We start from the raw sequence: 24,937 nt of genomic DNA, 5'->3' as shown, positions 1-24,937 counted from the left end.
CCGGGACTGATTACCAGCGACTACAGGGCGGGCGGCATGTGACGTCACGCTCTGCCCCGCAATGCAAGCCTACGAGATAGCTATCACGCCCCCTCCCATAGGCTTGTATTGACGGGTGGAGCGTGACGTCACACGCCGGTGCAGGCGTGACGTCACACGCCGCCCGCCCTGTAGTCGCCGGTAATCAGTCCAGGAGCGAACATGCTCTGGGGACTGATTACAAACGGGGTGCCGCGTGCATGATCCCGGGGGTCCCCAGCGGCGGGACTCCCGCGATCAGGCATCTTATCCCCTATCCCTTGTTCCTATCTCAACTTGTTAAAAAATGTCAATGTTTCGGGGAGAAGTAGCAAAAAGCTGATGGACCCTGTAGCACAGGAATCTGGGTAGAAAGCCTCTGGCATCCCAATCCGAGATATGTCTAGTGTGTATATGGCTTCATTAATGTATATGCTATTGTCAGTATCAACAGATGTTTATAAGCTTTAAAATGACAGTAATATCAGGGTTAAGTGTTGGTACAAAGGTACAAATGACCCCTTTATAACAAACCGTTACAACAACCGTTACTACTTTGTTTACAGTCTATTGGAGTATGAAAGGACATTGGAAAAAATGCCACATGAACTCTTTCAGTTGTTTAACACTCTGTGAAGGACATTTGGATTAATGCCCCAGGAAAAATTTACATAGCCCTGTGATGTACGCTTTCATTAATGCCCCAGGAACTATTTAGTTTGCTCTAACCAAGGCCCATTAGGCCATTTTATTACATCTGCCCTCAAGGGCATGATGCCGAGGACTTCTTCACTCTACAGGGGGAGTTTGTGGTGACCCAGTACAGAATCACATGTTCTTCTGTACTCCTGCCCATCCTATGTGGCAGATGTTGCTTCAATGTATGTCATTGGCCCACTCTCATCAGAACTCTCTATAATGCACTATATAATGTACTGTCATATAAGGGTTAATGCATTTGTATTTACTATGCACTTGTTGCCTTAAATCTCCTGTTGTTAAGGGGAGTATGCAGAGGTAAACATGTGACTTATCCGGCCGATTGGAAGGCTCTAAATTATCTTCTTATATACTGTAGCTATAGTTCAGGGTTCACATAGTTCTCTGCTGAGGTACAGTTTGGGGGGGAGGGAAGTCTGCCTGTGAGGTGGATCTGAAAGAAGGCCTGAGGCCTAGTCCAGCAACCACACATCAACTACCAGTTCACCCCACTACCCAGGTGAAAGTCAAAGCCTTGCAGTAAGCCTACAGTCTTGGGGAATTTAATACAAGTCAAGTCCAGCAAGTTAGTCAAGTCCAACTCCCTAAAGTATAGTGTGGGCTGCAACACAAGTCAAGTCATTCATATGCAGCACAATCAACTATAAGTCCCAGCAAGCCGATAAGCTTCCATAAGTTCACCCTGCAACTCCTTTATGCTAATCTGGGCTGTAACGGATTGTACCATCCTTCCATCCTCAGTAAAGCAAGCCTGTTAACCTTAACCTTTGCGTCGGAGTGATTATTTGCCATGTGCCTGGCACAGGTGAAGCTGGCTTACCTCCGGTGGTGTATAGGTCAACCATGCCCTGGCATCACGAAACTGTTAACTACACATTACCCCGCCCTACACCACACACTTCCACAAACATGTGTTGTGAAGATCAGACCTTTAGAGCAGGTTTTTGACATTTACTTTCTGTATTTGAAACCCCCTCAATCTTACATTATCCCCTATGCTGCAGATAATAAGTAAAATGAAATCAAAATACCCCTTTAAAAGTACATACTCTTACATATATTGTGTATAATCATGCATTCTAAGGTTGTAATGGCAGTTTGTGAGAATCAGCACCATAGGAAGGTCTCTGGAGATACTTCTTTACATCCAGCTAGTACTAAAGTCAACTTTCAGTATTTGCATTCTTGCTTTCTCCACTTCTCTTCTAGAATACGAACAGTAAAATGCTGAATTGAATACTTTCTCTTACAGTGTCAATGACCAGACATCAAAGGCAAAAATTGCCAGCTGTAATTACATGACATGACATTTTGTCCATATTTTACTGGTATGATTACATAAGCAGGTTTATTTTCAGAGACACACGTCCTGCATGCTTGAAAGTACAACCTTGTACCAGAAATGTCGGAAAAGGACTTTAGAAATCTTCATAGTTGTAAAAGAAAAGTGCATCAATTGCTTTTTTTTTTTTTTTTTGTACATATCAAATGCTATATGTGACAGATTTCCAGTTTGTTTGAGTTTTTTTTTTTTTTATTGTGTAATGTGACCCAACCTTTAAGGTATATCCTTTAGGACAGATGTTTATGGATATTTTACTGTAAACTGTTAAATATCTTTGCTATGCAAACATATGTATAAACTGTAATGTGTTATAATATGTAGCCAGGGACATGATAGTGTTGCCGTGTGTCAGCGCAACATCTTCAGCACTGGCTACAGTAAACTGCTCTAAACACTCTGTAGACCTTACAGGGTGACCTTACAATAACCCTGGGGGAAGAAATGACCCTCTGCTGAAATGTAGGGTAGTGCACCGCTTGTATAAAAGTGTTTAATGTTGCTGCCCCCTCAAAATAACTCAACAGACAACCATTAATGCCTAAATCTTAGCAATAAAAGTAATGGAACAGCTCTGTTTCAGGGTCTTGGCAACCTTCTCATAGTCTAGGCCATCTTTATGTAGAGCAAAAAATCTTTTTTTCTGATTCTTATAGTTTTTTTTTGCCATGGGGTGCCATGATGAGTTTCCAGTGACCAGCATTAGAAAGCGTGAAAGCAATAACAACAAATTTAAGACACTTTCTCCCCATTCACACATGAGACCTTGTAACACTAACGAGTCACATTACTCCGGGGAGGGCAAATGGCTACTTGGGCCCATTTCCACTTAGGGGTGTACTCACTGTTGTTAGACATTAAAGGGATATTCCAGTTAAAAACACTTTTTTTTCATATCAACTGGCTCCAGAAAGTTAAACAGATTTGTAAATTAAACTAAAAAAGTAGCCAACCCCTCTAGGCTAGCATCAGTTGCCTGATACAGTGATGTAATGGTAAAAATGATGACTGGAGCATACTGAGGAAAGGGCCATGTATAAAGCACATGTGAGCCCAGAAACAAGTCTAGGTATAAGAATATTATACATCACCGCTACCTGACTATTCAAAGGCGAACTCCGATCCAGTTCTGCTAAGCAGTACACCATTCCCGGAATCATCTTCCAGGCAGCATTGCCCAAGCGCCTGTGACGTCACCCACCATCGAGTTACTTAGAAGTCCGCACCTGCTTCATCGTGTGGTTACCATCTGCAGCGAAACATCAGCAAGCGGTTATTATTACAGCTGGTCTGTGGCAGGCAGACCGCCGTGAGGACGCATGCCAGCGTCTGGTACCACCTAATCGTGCGGACTCCACATTTCAACTCAAGGTGACTTTCTATCGGGATGTATTGCAGACTGGTAACTATAATTTACCTATTCTACATTTAAAATCTGGAATCTATATCCTATATGGGACTTTACCTTATGTATAATTGGAATCCATATCTTTTAAGGGACATTTAACCCATTTGAAATATCGGAGGCCGGATTTAAAGTACTATTGCATTGTTAAAAAATTCTCAAAAAAATTCTCAATGCTAGCTATTGGTGTGTGTATAAGTTTTATATTGTAATTTTTCCTCGGCACAAGGGCCCTTGTGTTTCGAGGAGTTATTGTTTATATTTTATATGTATTTTATATTGTGTAATAAATTTGCACTTTCATATTATAATTGAAGCACGATCCAGTCATCATTTTTACCATTACATCACTGTATCAGGCAACTGATGCTAGCCTAGAGGGGTTGGCTACTTTTTTAGTTTAGTTTTAGTTTTAGTTTTGTTTCCCTTATCACAACACCAGGTGTAGGTGTACAGCCCTCTTACCTCGGCTAGTTAATTGTGAGCTGCACATCCCCAGTTTTTTTTACAGATTTGTAAATTACTTCTATAAAAAAAAAAAAAAATCTTAATCTTACCAGTACTTATCGGCTGCTTAAGTTGAGTTGTTCTTTTCTGTCTGACAACAGTGCTCTCTGCTGACACCTCTGTGACCAAAAATGCACAATTTTGGACTTTAGTATATGTTTTTTTTACGTTGACGCCATCGACCGTGCGGTTTAGCTAACCTTATATTTTAATAGTTCGGACATTTACGCACGCAGTGACACCACATATGATTATTTTTATTCTTTATTACATTATTTTATTTAAAAAAAATGGGAAAAGGGGGTTGATTTAAACTTTTAATAGTGAAGGGGTTAATGAACTGCTATTAACTTTCCTTTTACACTTTTTTTTTTTTTTTTTTAGCCCCCATAGGCATGGATCAGTAGATCACCAATCGGATGATGGAGAGTCAGTTAAGCACCCTCCCGTCGTCCTCTCAGCTGATCTGGTTATCGTGATTTTGTCACGATAGTCCAAATCAGCTCCGCTGAGCTGCCGGGACAGTTTTAGTTTTGCTTTAGACGCTGCCCATCTAAGGGGTTAATGCTGGGCATCTGCTCGATCGGCAGAGCCCGGCATTAGCTGTGGGTCCTGGCTGCCGGTAGCAACCGGGACCAATGGGGTTTAACCCGTTCTTCACTGGTCAAAACTGTTTAAACCTCGTTAACGGGATCAGGGCGTACAGGTATGCCCTGCGTCATTAACCCCTTAAGGACCGGGGGGTTTTCCGTTTTTGCATTTTCGTTTTTTGCTCCTTGCCTTTAAAAAATCATAACTCTTTCAATTTTGCACCTAAAAATCCATATGATTGCTTATTTTTTGCGCCACCAATTCTACTTTGTAATGACGTCAGTCATTTTGTCCAAAAATCTACGGTGAAATGGAAAAAAATAATCATATTGGGACAAAATTGAAAAAAAAAACGCCATTTTGTAACTTTTGGGGGCTTCCGTTTCTACGTAGTAAATTTTTCGGTAAAAATGACACCTTATCTTTATTCTGTAGGTCCATACGATTATAATGATACCCTACTTATATAGGTTTGATTTTGTCGTACTTCTGGAAAAAATCATAACTACATGCAGAAAAATGTATACGTTTAAAATTGTAATCTTCTGACCCCTATAACTTTTTTATTTTTCCGTGTATGGGGCAGTATGAGGGCTAATTTTTTGCGCCGTGATCTGAAGTTTTTAACGGTACCATTTTTGCATTGATAGGACTTATTGAATTTTTTTGCGCGTACACCATTGACCGAGCGGTTTAATTAACGATATATTTTTATAATTTGGACATTTCCACACGTGGTGATACCATATATGTTTATTTTTATTTACACTGTGTTTTTTTTTTTATGGGAAAAGGGGGGTGATTCAAACTTTTAATAGGGGAGGGGTTAAATGATATTCATTCACCTTTTTTTTTTTCACTTTTTTTTTGCAGTGTTATAGCTCCCATAGGGACCTATAACACTGCACACACTGATCTTCATCATTGATCACTGGTTTCTCATTAGAAACCAGTGATCAACGATTCTGCCCCATGTCTGCTAATGCCTGGATCTCAGGCACTGAGCAGTCATCGGTGATCGGACAGCGAGGAGGCAGGTAGGGGCCCTCCCGCTGTTCTGTAAGCTGTTCGGGATGCCGCGATTTCACCGCGGCTATCCCGAACAGCCCACTGAGTTAACCAGCACTTTATACTTTCGCTTTTAGCCGCGTGGCTCAGCTCTGAGCGCGCGGCTAAAGGGTTAATAGCGCGCGGTGCTGCTATTAGCGGCGGGTCCCGGCTTCACTATGACGCCGGGCCCGCCGTGATATGATGCGGGGTTACCGTGTAACCCCGCGTTATATCACGGGAGCAGGACCAAGGATGTACTGGTACGTCCTTGGTCCTTAAGGGGTTAAGGACTCAGGATACAGGGCGTACCTATATGCCCTGCATCCTTAACAGGTTAATGGCCATGGGTTGAGGTATTGTAAAGGGACAGCAACATCAAAAAGGTTTTTCAATAAAAAAATATTTTTCAAAATGTATATTTTTTGCAATTTTTTTATTTTATTTAACTTTGTTTATGGCATTCCCTGTGCGGTACAAATTATGTCATCTTCATTTTTTGTTGCCATATCCTGACTGCCATAACTTTTTATGTTTTGCCCAACCACATTGTGCTAGGGCTTTTTTGCAGGACAAGATGTAGTTTTTATTGCTAGCATTTTTGCGCTACCTTCTACAGTTTGATTATTTTATTCCACTTTTTTGAAATTGGACCTGGATTATTATATTTTTTTTAAGGCGTTCACCGTGAAAGATAATTTGCATTATCATTTGATTCTATAATGTATAGGTTTGCTTCTGTTTGTTTTTTGTGATAATATAGGGCTTTATTGGGAAAGGGGCAGAATTCTCAATTTTGGAGTTTTTCATGAAAAATGCTGCTTGTATCAACAAAACAATACCTTATAACATGTAATGTACAATATGTCACATAAAAACAATCTCAGAATTGTTTCGCTTAGTAAAAGAATGCCAAAGTTAATACCACCTAAAAAGACGTATGAAAGATTTGAAATATTAGGCTTGGTCATTTAGGTAAAAACAGGCTGCATCCTTAAAGGGTACTCTTTTTTTAAACCTCTTTTTGTAAATTACTTCTATTAAAAAATCTTAATCTTTCCAGTATTTATCAGCTGCTGTATGATCCACAGGAAGTTCTTTTCTTTTTGAATTTCCTTTTTGCCTGACCACAGTGCTCTCTGCTGGCACCTCTGTCCATTTGAGGAACTGCCCAGAATAGGAGTAAATCCCATAGAAAACCTCTCGTGCTCTGGACAGTTCCTAAAATGGATACAGGTGTCAGTAGAGAACACTGTGGTCAGGCAGAAAGGAAATTCAAAAAGAAAAGAACTACCTGTGGATCATAAAAGCAGCTGATAAGTACTGGAAGGATTAAGATATTTTAATAGAAGTAATTTACAAATCTGTTTAACTTTCTGGCACCAGTTGATAAAAAAAAAATGTTTTCCAGTGGAGTACCCCTTTAAGGAGTCCTTAAACATTACTATGATTATGAATAAACTTTTGATATGGGCATGAAAATTGTAAGTTCAAGTATTTAAAAGCCTAATTGCAATAACTACAATAAAACTCAGCACTGACCAATATAGTAAGGGGACCTACCAAAGTAAGTTTTGCTCCATTTAAGTGCTGTACCTAAGTGTATTTTGCAGCCATCACGCTTACTGTGCCACCATGAGTTTGTAACCATCAAGCGCGTGGCTCCTTTACCTAAAATAAAGACTGTCATCAATCCCTACATTCTGTGCCCATTCTTTAATAGAAACTCAGAAAACAACTCTTACATTCAACTGCAATGGGCACATGTGTATATGGCATGCGACTATGGCACTATCAGCGCCGGAGCATCTGGTTATTTCAAAGGTGAGAATATCACACCCTGGTCTAAAAGCAGTACAATTAAAAGGGTACTGCAAAGAAGAGAATCCAAAACGAGATCATCACTCACCATTCACAGACTTTATTCAGCAGAGTATAGGCATGGACAAGCGGAGGCAGGGGCACACCGGGACAAGTTGGCAAGTTGTTTCACGCTGGTTTGCACTTCTTCTGGCCGGAGTGTAAAATCTGTCCATTAAACTCTGAGTGCATGGGGCATAAGTTTTATAACACTGGAAATCCCCAGGGGTATTCCAGGCAAAAACTTTTTTTTATATATATCAACTGGCTCCAGAAAGTTAAACAGATTTGTAAATTACTTCTATTAAAAAATCTTAATCCTTTCAGTACTTATGAGCTTCTGAAGTTAAGGTTGTTCTTTTCGGTCTAAGTCCTCTCTGATGACACCTGTCTTGGGAAACGCCCAGTTTATAAGCAAATCCCCATAGCAAACCTCTTCTAAACTGAGTGTTTCCCGAGACAGGTGTCATCAGAGAGCACTTAGACAGAAAAGAACAACCTTAACTTCAGAAGCTCATAAGTACTGAAAGGATTAAGATTTTTTTATAGAAGTAATTTACAAATCTGCTTAACTTTCTGGAGCCAGTTGATATATATAAAAAAGTTTTTGCCTGGAATACCCCTTTAAGCATGGTCACATGGGGCGCTTCCACAGCATATTTCATTGTGAGCGCAAGCTCTCTCATGCCAGTTCATAAAAAAATAACTAAAAGAAAAGAGGAGTAGGTAATTATTTGGTATTTTACACCACCATTACTTACCAGTTTTTGTTAATTTTTTTATAACTTGGAAAATTCAAACAGACATGGTTTAATAATAACACCTTGCACTGTGTTGCTATGCATTTACCATTACCCCTAGCCCCCCAGATGTCCCCTTCCCCTCAGTGGTAAATGACTTATAGTATCAGTGACCAGAGACATTATAGACAGAGGATATCTGGTCAATATTAATGATAACACTGCTCAGATATCATGTGGCCAGGGTTAACTTCAGTTGCTGCTACTACATATATAACTGAAGAGAGGACAGAGGTGATGAGATGATGGGACAATGATATGATTAAAAACATGTTAAGAAACTGATTGTGTTATCATTATGATCCCTCTATTGCATTATTGCTATAATAAACCTTGAGCTCTGGCTGGTAATGAAACAAGATCAACTACTTTACAAGGCCATGTCTATAATATGTTCAGCAAACAAATATATTCATAAACACGCCAAATTGTCAGTTTTATCTGAGAACCTTATGGCTTTCACAATTACCTACAATATCATTTTAGAAGACCTTCTGCAATGTTAGACTAGGGTAGTCCCAAAAGTAGAAGTGCCTCTAGAAGCCCACTATCTAGTGACATGGAATTCTTACTAACTCGGTTTTAGGCATTCAGGATGCAGCATTTTTATTACTATTTTTACTACTACTTTTTTTTTTTTTTTTTTTGCAACAGCATTCCAATAGCCATAACCATAACTTTTTATTTTTCAATTGACATAGCCAAATCAGGACTTTTCAATGGCACCATTTAGGAGTAAATGTCATTAAAAAAAATTTCAGTAAAATTTTTGTGGAATAATGGGGAAATATTTGTTCCATAAAAGTATTACACCTGAGTTAGATTTGGCTTCCAATATTATCTCTATGTTTTTTTTAATATCATTTTTATAATTTCTTTAAATAAGAGACATGTCATTGACAGTGTATGGCATACTCAAATAAAATTGTGAACAACCACGTCTCTCGGAAATACCAATATTTAAAGAGAGTAACTATGTATGCGATATGCATTGGATTGTTAATAACCCAAATACAGTAACAATAAACCAAAATTAGAAAAGTGTGTGTACAGCAGTTAACCCCTTAAGGACCGGGCCATTTTACACCTTAGGACCGGAGCGTTTTTTGAACATCTGACCACTGTCACTTTAAACATTTATAACTCTGGGATGCTTTTACCTATCATTCTGATTCCGAGATTGTTTTTTCGTGACATATTCTACTTTATGTTATTGGTAAAATTTGGTCCATACTTGCATCGTTTCTTAGTGAAAAATTCCAAAATTTGATGAAAAAATTTAAAATTTTGCATTTTTCTAACTTTGAAGCTCTCTGCTTGTAAGGAAAATGGATATTCCAAATTAAAAAAAATTTTATTCACATATACAATATGTCTACTTTATGTTTGCATCATAAAATTGACGTGATTTTACTTTTGGAAGACACCAGAGGGCTTCAAAGTTCAGCAGCAATTTTCCAATTTTTCACAAAATTTTCAAACTCACTATTTTTCAGGGACCAGTTCAGGTTTGAAGTGGATTTGAAGGGTCTTCATATTAGAAATACCCCACAAATTACCCCATTATAAAAACTGCACCCCCAAAAGTATTCAAAATGACATTCAGTCAGCGTTTTAACCCTTTTGGTTGTCACGATTCGGCTTACGGGTTGCGGATCCGCTGTGGACCGTGGACCGTGCTAGTGGACCGGTTCTAAGAGGCTACTGGTTTTCACCAGAGCCCGCCGCAAAGCGGGATGGTCTTGCTGCGGCAGTAGCAACCAGGTCGTATCCACTAGCAACGGCTCAACCTCGCTGACTGCTGAGAAGGCGTGGGACAGAAGGACTAGGCAGAGGCAAGGTCAGACGTAGCAGAAGGTCGGGGGCAGGCGGCAAGGTTCGTAGTCAGGATGGATAGCAAAAGTTCAGGTAACACAGGCTTTGGACACACTAAACGCTTTCACTGGCACAAGGCAACAAGATCCGGCAGGGGAGTGCAGGGGCAGTGATCAGATATAGTCTGGGAGCAGGTGGGAGCCAATTAAGCTAATTGGGCCAGGCACCAATCATTGGTGCACTGGCCCTTTAAGTCTCAGAGAGCTGGCGCGCGCGCGCCCTAGAGAGCGGAGCCGCGCGCGCCAGCACATGACAGCAGGGGACCGGGACGGGTAAGTGACCTGGGATGCGATTCGCGAGCGGGCGCGTCCCGCTGTGCGAATCGCATCCCCGACGGCCATGACAGTGCAGCGCTCCCGGTCAGCGGGACCGACCGGGGCGCTGCGGGGAGAGAGACGCCGTGAGCGCTCCGGGGAGGAGCGGGGACCCGGAGCGCTAGGCGTAACAGTACCCCCCCCCCTTAGGTCTCCCCTTTTCTTTGTCCGGTAACTGCCTCCCCTGGGATGAGGGCACCGGGAAAGAATGGAGGGTTTCCTCAACGGCAGGCAGCACAGCAGGAGTGGGAATGGGGAGGGAGGGCAGAGGGCGAAGCCTGGCACGGGGCAGTGTGACACCAGGACGGGGTCCATGAGGAGGCACTGAGGCTTGCCTGACGGGACTGGGAGGGGGGGAGAGGCACTTCCTATGGCAGGCAGAGTCCCAGTTCTTGATCTCCCCGGTGGTCCAATCAAGGGTGGGAGAATGAAGCCGGAGCCATGGCAGATCGAGGAGGACCTCAGAGGTACAGTTGGGAAGGACGAATAACTCAATCCTTTCGTGGTGGGGTCCAATAGACATCAGGAGGGGTTCTGTGCGGTAACGCACGGTGCAATCCAATCTGACTCCGTTGACCGCGGAAATGTAGAGCGGCTTGACGAGACGGGTCACCGGGATGCGGAATTTATTCACAAACGACTCCAAAATAAAATTCCCAGAGGCACCAGAGTCCAAGCAGGCCACGGCTGAGAGGGAGGAGTTGGCTGAAGGAGAAATCCGCACGGGCACCGTGAGACGTGGAGAAGCAGACTTAGAACCAAGAGACGCCACACCCACGTGAGCTGGGTGCGTGCGTGCGTTTCCCAGACGTGGAGGACGGATAGGGCAATCCACCAAGAAATGCTCGGTACTGGCACAGTACAGACAGAGATTTTCTTCCCTACGGCGATTCCTCTCTTCCTGGGTCAGGCGAGACCAATCCACTTGCATGGCCTCCTCGGCGGGAGGCCCAGGCGTAGACTGCAAAGGATGCTGTGGGAGAGGTGCCCAGAGATCTAAGTCTTTTTCCTGGCGGAGCTCTTGGTGTCGCTCAGAAAAACGCATGTCAATGCGGGTAGCCAAATGGATGAGTTCTTGCAGGTTGGCAGGAATCTCTCGTGCGGCCAGCACATCCTTGATGCGACTGGATAGGCCTTTTTTAAAGGTCGCGCAGAGAGCCTTGTTATTCCATGATAACTCGGAAGCAAGAGTACGAAATTGGATGGCGTACTCGCCCACTGAAGAATTACCCTGGACCAGGTTCAACAGGGCAGTCTCGGCAGAAGAAGCTCGGGCTGGCTCCTCGAAGACACTCCGGACTTCAGCGAAGAAGGACTGGACTGTGGCTGTGGCAGGATCATTGCGGTCCCAGAGCGGTGTGGCCCAAGACAAGGCCTTTCCTGAAAGAAGGCTTACTACGAACGCCACCTTAGACCGTTCTGTAGGAAACAAGTCCGACAACATCTCCATATGCAGGGAACACTGAGACAAAAATCCACGGCAGAGTTTAGAGTCCCCATCAAATTTGTCCGGCAGGGACAGGCGGAGGCTAGGAGCGGCCACTCGCTGCGGAGGAGGTGCAGGAGCTGGCGGAGGAGATGGTTGCTGCTGTAGCAGAGGCAGAAGTTGCTGTAACATGGCGGTCAACTGCGACAGCTGCTGTCCTTGTTGGGCAATCTGCTGCGATTGCTGAGCGACCACCGTGGGAAGGTCAGCGAGACTTGGCAGCGGCACCTCAGCGGGATCCATGGCCGGATCTACTGTCACGATTCGGCTTACGGGTTGTGGATCCGCTGTGTCAGCGAGGGATTGGCGTGGACCGTGCTAGTGGACCGGTTCTAAGAGGCTACTGGTTTTCACCAGAGCCCGCCGCAAAGCGGGATGGTCTTGCTGCGGCAGTAGCAACCAGGTCGTATCCACTAGCAACGGCTCAACCTCGCTGACTGCTGAGAAGGCGTGGGACAGAAGGACTAGGCAGAGGCAAGGTCAGACGTAGCAGAAGGTCGGGGGCAGGCGGCAAGGTTCGTAGTCAGGATGGATAGCAGAAGTTCAGGTAACACAGGCTTTGGACACACTAAACGCTTTCACTGGCACAAGGCAACAAGATCCGGCAGGGGAGTGCAGGGGCAGTGATCAGATATAGTCTGGGAGCAGGTGGGAGCCAATTAAGCTAATTGGGCCAGGCACCAATCATTGGTGCACTGGCCCTTTAAGTCTCAGAGAGCTGGCGCGCGCGCGCCCTAGAGAGCGGAGCCGCGCGCGCCAGCACATGACAGCAGGGGACCGGGACGGGTAAGTGACCTGGGATGCGATTCGCGAGTGGGCGCGTCCCGCTGTGCGAATCGCATTCCCGACGGCCATGACAGTGCAGCGCTCCCGGTCAGCGGGACCGACCGGGGCGCTGCGGGGAGAGAGACGCCGTGAGCGCTCCGGGGAGGAGCGGGGACCCGGAGCGCTAGGCGTAACATTGGTGTTTCACAGTTTTTGGTTTTTGGGGGGCATGTTGCATTTAGGAAGCCCCTATGCTACCAGAACAGCAAAAAATCCCCACATGGCATACCATTTTGGAAACTAGACCCCTTGGGGAACGTAAGAGGGGTAAAGTGAACCTTAATACCCCCCAGGTGTTTCACGACTTTTGCATATGTAAAAAAATATATTTTTTTTTCACTAAAATGTGTGTTTCCCCCCAAATTTCACATTTTTGCAAGGGTTAATAGCAGAAAATACCCCCCAAAATGTGTAACCCCATCTCTTCTGAGTATGGAGGTACCCCATAAGTTGACCTGTACTATGGGTGAACTACAATGCTCAGAAGAGAAGGAGTCATATTTGGCTTTTTGAGAGCAAATTTTGGTCGGGGGACTTGTCGCATTTAGGAAGCCTTATGGTGCCAGAACAGCAAAAAAAAAAAAAACACATGGCCTACCATGTTGGAAACTAGACCCCTTGAGGAACATAACAAGGAATAAAGTGAGCCTTAATACCCCACAGGGGTTTCACGACTTTTGGATATGTAAAAAAAAAAAATAATTTCACTAAAATGTGTGTTTCCCCCAAATTTCACATTTTTGCAAGGGTTAATAGCAGAAAAGACCCCCCAAAATTTGTAACCCCATCTCTTCTGAGTATGAAGGTACCCCATAAGTTGACCTGAAGTGCACTATGGGCGAACTACAATGCTCAGAAGAGAAGGAGTCATATTTGGCTTTTAGAGAGCAAATTTTGCTCGGGGGGCATGTTGCAGTTAGGAAGCCCCTATGGTGCCAGGACAGCAAAATAACCCCAACACGGCATACCATTTTGGAAACTAGACCCCTTGAGGAACGTAAAAAGGTGTACAGTGAGCATTTACCCCCACTGGTGTCTGTCAGATCTTTGGAACAGTGGGCTGTACAAAATTTTTAATTTTCACAGCCCACTGTTCCAAAGATCTGTCAGACACCAGTGGGGTGTAAATTATCACTGCACCCCTCATTACATTCCGTGAGGGGTGTAGTTTCCAAAATGGGGTCACGTGTTTTTTTTTTTGCGTTTGTCAAAACCGCTGTAACAGTCAGCCACCCCTGTGCGCCCCCAGAGCACTTTGCGCCCACATATCGGGTATCTCCGTAGTCGGGAGAAGTTGCATTACAAATTTTGGGGGGCTTTTTTCCCTTTTACCTCTTGTCAAAATGAACAGTATAGGGCAACACCAGCGTGTTAGTGTAAAAATTTTTATTTTTTTACACTAACATGCTGTTGTAGACCCCAATTTCACCTTTTCATAAGGGGTTAAAGGAGAAAAAGCCCCCCAAAATTTGTAACACAATTTCTCCCGAGTACGGCGATACCCCATATGTGACCCTAAACTGTTGCCTTGAAATACGACAGGGCTCCAAAGTGAGGGCGCCATGTGCATTTGAGGCCTGAATTAGGGATTTGCATATGGGTGGACATAGGGGTATTCTACGCCAGTGATTCCCAAACAGGGTGCCTCCAGCTGTTGCAAAACTCCCAGCATGCTTGGACAGTCAACGGCTGTCCGGCAATACTGGGAGTTGTTGTTTTGCAACAGCTGGAGGCTCCATTTTTGAAACAGTGGCATACTAGACGTTTTTCATTTTTATTTGGGAGGGGGGCTGTGTAGGGGTATGTGTATATGTAGTGTTTTTTACTTTTTATTTTATTTTGTGTTAGTGTAGTGTAGTGTTTTTAGGGTACAGTCACACGGGCGGGGGATTAAAGCGAGTTTCCTGCTGTGAGTTTGAGCTGCTGCGCAAAATTTGCTGCATCGCAAACCTGCAGCCGGATACTTACTGTAAGCCCCCTGCCCATGTGAATGTACCCTGTACATTCACGGAGGGGGGGGGGGGGAACTCCAGCTGTTGCAAAACTACAACTCCCAGCATGCACAGTCTATCAGTATTGCAGTATGATAAAATCTGAGAATTACCAATGGATTTTGGGTCGCACTGTACAGCCCAGTGTCAGAAAGCTGGGTTTGTGTATGAGATCTTGGGTCTTCCAGCAGGACAATGACCCAAACATATGTCAAAAAGCACCCAGAAATGGATGAAGTGGCCAGCAATGAGTCCAGATCTATATCCCATTGAACACCTGTGGAGAGATTTTAAAATTGCTAGTGGGAAAAGGCGCCCTTCCAATAAGAGAGACCTGAAGCAGTTTGTAAAGGAAGAGTGGTCCAACATTCCGGCTGAGAGGTATAAGAAGCTTATTGGTGGTTATAGGAAGCGACTGATTTCACTTATTTTTTCCAAAGGGTGTGCAACCAAATATTAAGTTAAGGGTGACAATAATTTTGTCCAGCCCATTTTTGGAGTTTGGTGTGACATTATGTCCAATTTTATGTTTTTTTTTGTTTTGTTCCAATACACACAAAGGGAATAAACATATGTATAGCAAAACATGTGTTAGGCTGGGTTCACACTACGTTTTGTCCCATACGGGAGCGCATACGGCAGGGGGGAGCTAAAAGCTCGCGCTCCCGTATGTGACCGTATGCGCTCCCGTATGCCATTCATTTCAATGAGCCGACCGGAGTGAAACGTTCGGTCCGGTCGGCTCATTTTTGCGCCGTATGCGCTTTTACAACCGGACCTAAAACTGTGGTCAACCACGGTTTTAGGTCCGGTTGTAAAAGCGCATACGGTCACATACGGGAGCGCGAGCTTTTAGCTCCCCCCTGCCGTATGCGCTCCCGTATGGGACAAAACGTAGTGTGAACCCAGCCTTACTGCAATCCTTTTCTGTGAGAAATACTTCATTTTCTTGAAACATTTCAGTGGTGCTAACATTTACAGCCATGACTGTATGTGTGTTATATTATTGGATGTATACTTTAGGATAGGTTCACATTTACGTTGGAGCTCCTTTTGGAGGACTCAGTCGCAGATTGCTTTTACTTGGCAGGACTAAATTTAGCACTAAAGTTATTTAAACCTATTTAGCAGAAGATTGCTCGCCACCTACCAGCAGCCCACTGCACTCCCTTGCAACAGCAGTCTCCTGCTCCTGTACATACGTCATGCAAGTAGCATACATAAAGTATGAACAGGAGAACAGCCTTACACTGCAGGCCACATGATGACATAATTTCATCACACAGCCTGCCAACCTACTGGGGGCTTCTACTTCATGGGAGAATTTTCAGTATAAAGGATTTGTGAGAAACAGTATGATGATAATATGTATGGTGATAATATTCCACCTTGTCGATTGATATTATTGGGCAGTATGATGGCTCAGTGGTTAGAACTGTTGCCTTGCAGCACTAGGGTCCTGCGTTCAAATTACACCAAGGAAAACATCTGCAAAGAGTTTTTATGTTCTCTCCGAATTTGTGTGGGTTTCCTCTGGGAACTCCAGTTTCCTCCCACACTCCAAAACTTACTGATAGGTTTAGATTGTGAGCCCCAACAGGTACAGGGACAAATTTGAGTGTACAGCGCTGTGGAGTCTGTGTGCGCTATATTAACCCCTTCCAACAAATGGACGTTTATGAACGTCCATTTTTCCTGTCACTTAAGGCAAATGGACGTTCATAAGCGTCCAATACATTTTCTATCACTATGTCCATTGGCATGGTGATAGAAACGTCATTGCAGCTGTTCTGAACAGCTGACCGATGACACTATGCAGCTGGGGACCAATCAGAATGGTCCCCTGCTGCTGATCGTTGTCATTAGTCAGTCAGTTAGTGACTGACTAATGACAAGGACTTGCGGGGTTCCGGGCTGATCGGGTCTCTGGCGGAAAATAGGGATATTCAGAGCTGTCAGAGACAACCCGATCATCCTGAGAGATAAGAGCGAGTTGCCAAACTACAACTCCATGCAAGCCCAGTCAGCTAAAGACTGTCTGGGCATGCTGGAAGTTGTAGTTTTGCAACATCTGGAGGGCCACAGTTTGGAGACCACTGTGAAGTAGTGTCCAAACTGTAGCCCTTCCAGATGTTGCAAAACTACAACTCCTAGCATGCGCAGACAGTTCAGACATGCTGGGAGTTGTAGGTCTGTAACATCTGGCCCTTCAGATGTTGCAGAACTACAACTCCCAGCATGCCTGGGCTGTCTGGGCATGCTTGGAGTTGAAGTTTTGCAACATCTGGAGGGCTACAGTTTGGACACCACTGCACAGTGGTGTCCAAACTGTGGCCCTCCAGATGTTGCAAAACTACAACTCCCAACATGTCCTTCGGCTGTCTGGGCATGCTGGGGGTTGTAGTTTTGCAACAACTGATGGCACACTGGTTGGGAAACACTGAGTTAAGTAACAAACTCTGTGAATTGCAACCAGTGCGCCTCCAGCTGTTGCATAACTACAACCCTCAGCATGCACGGACAGCCAAAGGGCATGATGGGAATGTTAGTAGTATGCCTCCAGCTGTTGCATAACTACAAGTCCCAGCATGCCCTTCAGTTGTCACGTCATGCTGAGAGTTGTAGTTTTTGCAATGGCTGAAGGCACACTGGTTGCAAAGTTTGTTAACTAACTCAGTGTTTCGCAACCAGTGTGCCTCCAGCTATGACAAACTACTGATAGATCATACATGCTGGGAGTTGTAGTTTTGCAACAGCTAGAGGCACACTGGTTGCAAAACACTGAGTTAAGTAACAAACTCTGTGTTTTGCAACCAGTGTGCCTCCAGCTGTTGCATAACTGCAACCCCCAGCATGCACGGACAGCCAAAGGGCATACTGGTAGTGGTAGTTTTGCAACAGCTGGAGGTTTGCCCCACCCCCCATGTGAATGTACAGGGTACATTCACACGAGTGGGTTTACAGCGAGTTTCTTGCTACAAGTTTGAGATGCAGCAAATTTTCTGCTACAGCTCAAACTCCCAGAGGGAAACTCGCTGTGAACCCCCACCCGTGTGAGTGTACCCTAAAAATACTACACTAACACATAATAAAGGGTAAAACACTATATATATCCCTACACAGTCTCTCCCCCCCCCCCCCCAATAAAAAAAATTCTCAGATTTTGTTTCCAAAACGGAGCCTCCAGCTGTTGCAAAACAACTCCCAGTGTTGTCGGACAGCCATTGACTTTCCAGGCATGCTGGAAGTTTTGCAACAGCTGGAAGCACCCTTGGGAAACACTGCTGTAGGGAATTTTTGGTATCGGAGGCAAGTGTAATTCTTGCATCCGGGTCTGTCCTTATGCAAATCCCTTATTTTGGCCTCAAATGCGCATGGCGCTCTCTCACTTCGGAGCCCTGTCGTATTTCAAGGCAACAGTTTAGGGCCACATATGGGGTATTTCTGTACTCAGGAGAAATTGCCTAAAAAATTTTGGGGGGCTTTTTCTCCTTTTACCCCTTATGAAAAGGTAAAGTTGGGGTCTACTCCAGCATGTTAGTGTAAAAAAAAAAACACTCACAAGAGGTAAAAGGAAAAAAAGACCCCCAAAAATTGTAACGCAATTTCTTCTGAGTACGGAAATACCCCATATGTGGACGTAAAATGCTCTGTGGGTGCACAACAAGGCTCAGGAGTGAGAGCGCACCAAGTAATTTGAGGTGATTTGCACAGGGGTGGCTGATCGTTACAGCGGTTATGACATGAACACAAAAAAAAACACCCACATGTGACCCCATTTTGGAAACTACACTCCTCACGGAACGTAACAAGGGGTATAGTGAGCCTTAACACCCCACAGGTGTTTGACAAATTTCCGTTTAAGTCGGACGTAAAAAATGAAAATTTTGTATTTTTTCACTAAATGCTGGTGTTATCCCAAATGTTTCATTTTCACAAGGGGTAATAGGAAAAAAGCCCCCCAAAATTGGTAACCCCATTTCTTTTGAGTATATAAATACCCCATATCTGGATGTAAAGTGCTCTGCCGGTTAACTACAGGGCTCAGAAGAGAAGGAGCGCCATTGGTCTTTTGGAGAGAGAATGTGTCTGGAATTGAAGGCTATGTGTGTTTACAAAGCCCCCATGGTGCCAGAACAATGGGCCCCCCACATGTGACCCCATTTTGGAAACTACACCCCTCAAGGAATTTAATAAGGGGTGCAGTAAGAATTTACACCACACAGGTGTCTGACAGATTTTTTGAACAGTTGTCCATAAAAAATGAAAAATTAAATTTTTCATTTGCACAGCCCACTGTTCCAAAGATCTGTCAAAGGCCAGTGGGGTATATATGCTCACTGCACCCCTTATTACATTCTGTGAGGGGTGTAGTTTCCGAAATAGGGTCACATGTGGGGGGGGTCCATTGTTCTGGTAGCAGGGGTGGCTTTGTAAACGCACATGACCCCAGACCTCCATTCCAAAAAAATTCTCTCTCCAAAAGCCCAATGGCGCTCCTTCTCTTCTGAGCATTGTAGTTCACCCACAGAGCACTTTACAATCACATATGGGGTATTTCCATACTCAGAAGAAACTGGGTTAGAAATTTTGGGGGGGTATTTTTTCTCCTATTACCTCTTGTAAAAATGGTAAGTTTGGGAAAAAATTAATTTTAATGAAAAAAAAATTTCATTTACACATCTGACTTTGACAAAAAGTCGTCAAACATCTGTGGGGTGTTAATGCTCACTGTACCCCTTGTTACGTTCCTTGAGGGGTGTGAAAAACGCTGATTTTGCATTTTCTCCTTCACTTTGCTGCTATTCCTGTAAAACACCTAAAGGGTTAACACACTTACTGAATGTCATTTTGAATACTTTGAGGGGTGCAGTTTTTATAATGGGGTCATTTATGGGGTATTTTTGATAAGAAAGCCCTTCAAGTCCACTTAAAAACTGAACTGGTCCCTGAAAAATTCTGATGCTGAAAAATTGGAAAATTGATGCTGAACTTTGAAGGCCTCTGATGTCTTCCAAAAGTAAAAACATGTCAACTTTATGATGGAAATATAAAGTAGACATATTGTATATGTGAATCAATATATAATTTATTTGGAATGTCTATTTTCCTTATAAGCAGAGAGTTTCACAGTTAGAAAAATGCTACATTTTCAAACTTTTCATGAAATTCTGGAACTTTTCACGAAGAAATGATGCAAGCATCGATTAAAATTTACCACTATGTTAAAGTAGAATATGTCACGAAAAAACAGTCTGGGAATCAAATTCATAAGTAAAAGCATTCCAGAGTTATTAATGCTTAAAGTGACAGTGGTCAGATGTGCAAAAAATGCTCTAGTCCTTAAGGTGAAAATGGGCTTGGTCCTTAAGGGGTTAATTAAGAGTTATTATATTGGTCTCAATATACAAGATTTAGTCAGTATGATGATAATAAGTATGCAGATAACATTTAATCCTTCCTTCCTCATTGAACTAAAGGGCTCTTGTTTTTCTTGTCCTGTGTTTCAAAATATTATACGCCGCCTGTTTTTACCTCAAAGACCAAGCCCTGTTTTTCAAATCTGGCATGTGTCTCTTTAAGAGGTAAAAACTTTGAAATGTTTTTTGATGAGATAGTTTTTCGTGACATATTGTTATTATATTAGTGGTACATTTTTGTTAATATACGCAGCATTTTTTGTGAAAAACTCCAAAATATAGTGAAAATGTGGTAAAGGTTATGTTATCTTTACTTTGTGGATCAGTAAAATTATGGTGATACACAATTTATGTAGCTTTTTTTCTCTCTCTTTTTTTGTGTAGCAATGTTCCAACAGCCGAAAGCCAACTTTGTTATTTTTCGTTCTACCACATTGTAAGGGGCTTATTTTTAGCAGGATAAGCTGCACTTTTTATTAGTACCATTTTTGCGATACATTCTACCTTTTGATCATTTTTATTTCATTCTACCTTTTGATCATTTTTATTTCATTTATTTTTAATTTATAAATTAGCAATTCTTGCACTTTTTTTTTTTACTGTGTGGGATAGACAACGGGACCAAGCGGGATTGACAGCCGAGGCCTGTTGCTAATCTCCTCCAGCGCATGGCATACCTCGCGCCACGCCTATCCGACCGTCAGTGGCTTTGAATAAAAGCATTTTTTGCAGTCATGAAAGCCTGAAAATATTAGGTAAAAATATTGCTATACCCACCACATGCACACAGTACAAAGGCTGTGTGCAGGTTATTGCACCAAAATTTCATGAGAGTTGCGCTTTAAATAGACTTTGAACCTGTAATGCAGACATGGTTAGATATAGCCGGGAGATGTGTGCGGCAGTGCGCTTTACTTCTCCGCTCAGTAACCAGTCCAACTGATTGCAGGGCAACAATAACCGGGTTTACTCAGCTGGTCTAACAAAGATAGTTAATAAGTGACAGCACATTACACTGTATATGAACTTCTGTAGGAGAGCAAAACTTCGGAATATTTTATCTTGAAGTACAAGGCCAGCTATTTTGAGCAAATTTGGGCCATGAAGTCACATCAACACAGGTGTGCCTAGACCATGAAGGTATAGATTTCTTTATATAAATAACAGTCTAATGACATTGCTTGTGCATCGTACAAGTTAGATAATGTTATTTTGTAAAAGTCAACATTATAGGAGGTATGATTTGTCTATTTCATATCCTCCTTTTTATTAATAAATACATATAAAGATCTATATTTGTTTCCCCACTCTTACTTTCCAGAATCTGCAGTTATCACTAAATGTACCTCTCCTCTAAGGGTACGTTCACATGTACAGGATCCTGCGCAGGATTTGTATCTGCAGATTAGTATCTGTGCTCAGTCATTCAGTTTACATTGAAATCTGTAGCAGAAAATTCTGTGCATCAAATCTGCGTATGTGTGAACGTACCCTAAATGGAGATGTGCCCCTGAGCTACTGGGAGCTAAAGCAGATGTTATGTGTGTCATCCTGGTATTTACACTTATGTATTGGAAAATGTGCAAAGAAGTATCAACTGTATCTATCATATTTCCCAGCAGCATTTGAAATCCATTGCATCATTGTACAATTCCATCCAAATATAACATGAGTGAACATCATCCATAGTGAACAGTTGCTTCATTTAACATAGCTTACCATGTTTTTTTTCCACACGGCAGAATTTCTGCAGTAGAAAAATGTGCCATGGAAATTCGAATTTCAGACATTAGAGAAAGAATGAACATGTCAATTCTCTCTGCTGAATCTGCTCGGAAATGCTCTGCCATCTATAGACACGGCGCATTTCTAAGCAGTCCTATCGCTGGCTTGTTCTACCAGTGCCTTCCAACTGCGGAATGTCAGGGCATAATTTTATCAGCCAAAAATTCCCCCTTCTGAATGGGGTCTAAGGGTTCTTATAGATGAGTAATAGTGCAAATGTTCATTGCAAGGACAAATTGTATAAGGCAATTGTAGTAAAATGCTGACCGAAGGATCGTTCATTCATGAGTGTGGCCCTACACTTCCATAAACGTTTACATGAGGAGATGTGCTCTGCAGCAGACATAAAAAGAGTTTTATGCATGCACAAAAGATGCAATGAGATGTCCAAATGCTTCAGAGTTTAGAGATCTAAAGACAAACTCGTAGGGGTATGATAAATGTCCGTGCAATGGGTCATCAATCCTGGTCTTTACTGACTGAAATGTTATCAGATTGAATTCCAATATTTTTCTATCCGTCTTACTTATCAATTTATGCTTAGTCTTCAGTATATTAACACTAATAGGAAGCAAACCATGCATGATGAAGAAAAAAAAAACTGAACAAATCTTTGTGAAAAAATTCATGAATAAAATACAATAATAAGACAATAATCCAAAAACTAGAACAAAGTAAATGACGCACTCACCCTTATTGCTGTAAATCAGAATTTGCGTTTATTCCTGAGCATACGGCAGAGCAGGTAACACTGACTCTAAGGGGCATACAAAATATACCGTATATACTAGAGTATAAGCCGAGTTTTTCAGCACAATTTTTCGTGCTGAAAACACCCCCCTCAGCTTATACTCGAGTGAACTCTCCACCCACAGTGGTCTTCAACCTGCGGACCTCCAGAGGTTTCAAAACTACAACTCCCAGCAAGCCCGGGCAGCCATCGGCTGTCCGGGCTTGCTGGGAGTTGTAGTTTTGAAACCTCTGGAGGTCCGCAGGTTGAAGACCACTGCGGCCTTCGACATCATCCAGCCCCCTCTCACCCCCTTTAGTTCTGTACAGTACTCGCCTCCGCTCGGCGCTGGTCCGGTGCTGCAGGACTGTCCGGTGAGGAGGTCGTCCGGTGGGATGGTGGTTCCGGGCTGCTATCTTCACCGGGGAGGCCTCTTCTAAGCGCTTCTGGCCCGGCCCCAGAATAGTCATGTTGCCTTGACGACGACGCAGAGGTACGTTGATTACCAACATACTTCTGCGTCATCGTCAAGATAGCAGTGAAGATAGCAGCCCGGAACCACTATCCCACCGGACGACCTCCCCACCAGACAGTCCTGCAGCACCGGACCAGCACCGAGCAGATGCGAGTACTGTACAGAACTAAAGGGGGTGAGAGGGGGCTGGATGATGTCGAAGGCCGCAGTGGTCTTCAACCTGCGGACCTCCAGAGGTTTCAAAACTACAACTCCCAGCAAGCCCGGACATCCGATGGCTGCCGGGCTTGCTGGGAGTTGTAGTTTTGAAACCTCTGGAGGTCCGCATGTTGAAGACCACTGAGGGCGGATGATGACAAGAGGATGATGAAGGGGGGGGTGTAGGATGATGACAAGGGGATGATGAAGGGGGGTGGGGACTATGACAAGGGGATGATGAAGGGGGGGGTGTGGGATGATGACAAGGGGATGATGAAGGGGGGTGGGGATGATGACACGGGGATGATGAAGGGGGGGTGTGGGATGATGACAAGGGGATGATGAAGGGGGGGTGTGGGATGATGACAAGGGGATGATGACAGGTGATGATGATGAGGGTCTGGATGATGACAGGGTGATGATGATGAGGATGTTAATGATGGGGGTCTGGATGATGACAGGGGGGGATGATGTATTTCCCACCCTAGGCTTATACTCGAGTCAATAACTTTTCCTGGGATTTTGGGTTGAAATTAGGGGCCTTGGCTTATACTCGGGTTGGCTTATACTTGAGTATATACGGTAAGACAGTGATAAAAAGGGAAGAACTACAAGAATGGACAGATCACACTGATAGCAAGTGTAAGTGACAAATTCATGAGCCAAAACACAAGTTGAATGCACTGGGTGTCCCCATACAAAGCTCTTCAGCAAAAGGGCGTTGGGGTTGCAGGGATCACTGTATATAAGTGTTCATGGAATAAGTGCAATGTGGATTTGATACATCTAATACCTGCTGTTACCTTATATGAATATTTTATCATACACATTGCACTTGTTTTTTGGTTCATGAATTTTTTACTTGCACTCGCTATGAGTGTGATCTGTTCCTTTTTTGTAACTAGCTAAGTACCCGGCGTTGCCCGGTTTTCCTTCCTAATACTTGTTGGGGAGGAAAATAAACAAAGGAGGAAGGTTTTGACTTCATATGCCATCCTCATATATTGTTGTCATATCGCAACCCCACATCCCGACCTCCTATCCCGTCCTCCTATCTCGACTAGTGTTGAGCGGCATAGGCCATATTCGAATTTGCGAATATTCGCGAATATATGGACGAATATTCGTCATATATTCGCGAATATTCGCATATTCGTAATATTCTCGTTTTATTTTTTCATATGAGAAAATTCGCGAATGTGAAAATTAACATATGCGAAAATTAGCATATACAAAATTAGCATAAGGGAAAATGCGCATATGCGAAAATTAGCATATAAAAATATTCGCATATGCGAAAATTCGCACACCAGTCTCACACAGTAGTATTAGAGCCTTCTTTACACCACACAAGCTGGAAGCAGAGAGGGATGATCACTGTGATGTGTACTGTGAAAAAAAAAAACACGAATATTCGTAATTACGAATATATAGTGCTATATTCGCGAATATTCGCGAATATATGATATTCGCGAATAAAATTTGCATTGCGAATATTCGCGAGCAACACTAATCTCGACCTCCTGTCCCGACCTCCTATACCATCCT

Source organism: Hyla sarda, chromosome 1, assembly GCF_029499605.1.
Source record: "Hyla sarda isolate aHylSar1 chromosome 1, aHylSar1.hap1, whole genome shotgun sequence".
NCBI classification, from domain to species: Eukaryota; Metazoa; Chordata; class Amphibia; order Anura; family Hylidae; genus Hyla; species Hyla sarda.
This window is presented reverse-complemented; position numbering follows the sequence as displayed.